This window comes from Lactuca serriola, chromosome 5, assembly GCF_051521515.1.
Source record: "Lactuca serriola cultivar US96UC23 chromosome 5, Lser_US96UC23_V15, whole genome shotgun sequence".
In the NCBI taxonomy this organism is placed as follows: domain Eukaryota; kingdom Viridiplantae; phylum Streptophyta; class Magnoliopsida; order Asterales; family Asteraceae; genus Lactuca; species Lactuca serriola.
Genome location: NC_136412.1, coordinates 188,246,085 through 188,248,894, shown reverse-complemented (window position 1 = coordinate 188,248,894; position 2,810 = coordinate 188,246,085).

The window sequence follows — 2,810 nt, the reverse complement described above, 5'->3', positions numbered from 1 at the left end:
TCTATTCCAAACGAGCATGAATCATGAATTAAGTTTCTTCCTTGATCTCCAAGTAAAGCAAACCAACAGAGGAATATTTATTCATCAAGAAAAATACATTTCCTAGCTACTCAAGAAATATTCAATGGACATCTGTGCCACTACAAAGGTTCCTACGGGTTTCAGACAGAAGATCTTCTCGGAACCCTCAGTTGTTGCTGTTGATGAAAAGAAGTATATGTGAATGATTGGATCGCTACTATACCTAACAGCAAGTCATCCAGACATCATGTTTTCTACATGTTTGTATTCCAGATTTTAGGTCAATCGAAATATGTCTCATCTTTTGGTAGTTAAGCAAATATTTTGATACCTCAAAGGTACAAAGAGTGTCGGGATATAGCATCCAACAAATGAGAGCTTCCTCCTACAAGATTACTTCGATTCAAACTATTATGGTCTTCAATTGGGCAGAAAATGCACCTCTCGTGGCTGTCAATTTTTGCATGGGAGATTGGTTAGCTGGTAATCTAAGAAACAGAATTGGATTTCTCATAAATTGTAATTGCGATTTCTCACAATCCAATTCAACACTCCATGACGAAGAACATCGATATTCGGTATCGTTTCATTAAAGATCATGTATTTAAAGGAAACATTGAACTTATTTTTGTTCCATCTGACGATGAAATTGCTGACGTCTTTACTAAGGTGCTCTTTGTTTTTTGTCTGCAGATCTTCTTGGACTCTTCTGTCTGCGCTGCGCAGACCACGCACAGACATTAGGCTATGCAGACTATTTGTTTTTTTAAGACTCTAGATCTAAAATGGTATGTGTGTGCTCTTCTTGGCGCAGATGTGGACCAGAGTCTTCAAACCTCTTCACACATCTTCTAGTCTAAAACACACATATATCTTAGTTTTTTTTAATATATTTATTATTTTTTCTTATTTTTAAACTTAGATTTATTCCAACTTTATCTATGGTAAAAAAATCTGAAAAAAAAAATTACGATACTTAAAGAAAAAAGGTCCGACGACACAATCATGTCTTTTGTGAGAAATTTAAAAATAAAAAATTAATTACAATAATGGTCGCTAGAGTTGTTTATATAGATATGAAAAAGAATAATAGTATTGTCTTATATTTTTTGTGTCAAATTTTATAAAACATTATTTAATGTTATATCATTCATTTCATGGAATAAATATTTATGGTAAGTTCTTAATTGATTTAATTGAAAAGGTAAAAATAAAAGTTTTGAAAATTTCACTTAAAATCAAAGTTTCTTTCCATCCATTTTACATGTTAGATTCTTTTATCCTTAATTATAATGTTTATGCATAGCTTTCTGACCAAAGTTTGTTGGTTTTTATCATATATATATATATATATATATATATATATATATATATATATATATATATATATATATATATATATATATATATATATATATGTTAATTCGTACCATTTTATTTTCACTTTTTATACAATTATACATAAAATCGATCTACATTTGTTAATTATCTATAATACAGTCATAAAATTATTGAATAACTTTTTTAAGTTTTAAATAATCAGTTTAATTAGATTTTAGTTTATTCTAACAACATGCAGATGTGAAAAAACAACAATCTTCTTCTTTTAGATTGCAGACGTTTGATCCACCATTTCTGTTGTAGAGGTCTACAAATGTAATCCGCAGACTACAAACATTTTGTCTCAGAAAAAGCAAACAACACCTAAGGCATTAGACGAAACCAAATTTGATGGTTTTCTGAACAAAATGGTTATGATGTTGCCCGATCGTCCACTCTTCCAAGAGGCTTGTACTATCTGATGGAAATCATTGGAAAGTAAATCAATTTTGAAGTCAAAATCTTTTTCATCTCAGAATCATTTCCTATCGGAATATATAGTATTATTTTACATGTCTTTTTGTCTAACCTCTTCTTCTAGTTTAGTTTGTATAGCTCATTCCATTTTTTGAAGTTCATATGGCCAATATGGTTACATTGGGATTTTGCCTTGATCTTACCTCGGAATCTATCTCGAAAAGATGTTATGCAGTTCACCTCGAAATTAAAGTCTGAAATGGTAATGAGCCCTCACCTCTTACTCTTGTTCGAACTCTGACTCTTCTCGTCTTGGAAACTCAAAATCTTTTTAAAATATGTCCTCTAAGACCTTCTTACTTTTTACCTCTGATATTCCGTCTGAGTCTATGCAATCTGGAACTCTATATCATGTACAAGTGTTTTCAGTTTCACCTTGGAAGCATCTTATGATAATCCACTTCGGAACCTCCTCATTCCGAGATCCACATATTCAAAAGAAGTTCAAAAGGTTTCTTCCTTATTTTTTTCTGAAATATTTTCCTTAGTGACTTAAACGGTTATTTATTTTAATGACTATCCTTTAACCCTAAATTATCGTGCTTTTTGCACACGTCTCGATAAAGTGTACATCCTTTCAACTGAAACAATGGTTTTCCATTTCGCACGTATTGTCATCGCATCTTTCATCCTTGTAGGTTAAAGGCATGCCAATTTTAGCAACACATTTAATATGATCCGTTTACATATCAGGTATCATCATTACACCTTTTTCTCAACCCGACCCGATTTTCCAAACTATAAAAGGCTTTCAAAACCCATCAGTTTCTTTTTTGCGCTTTCATAGCCTTCTTCTTCCCTTATTCTCTCTGCAAACTTGTTCTTCAAGCTCCGAAGTTGCAACAATGGCGTCACTCCAAAATGCTCATGAACTCTCACAAACTGTTCCAAAGAAGAAATCTTCCAAAGGCTCTTCTCCATCTTCTTCAACA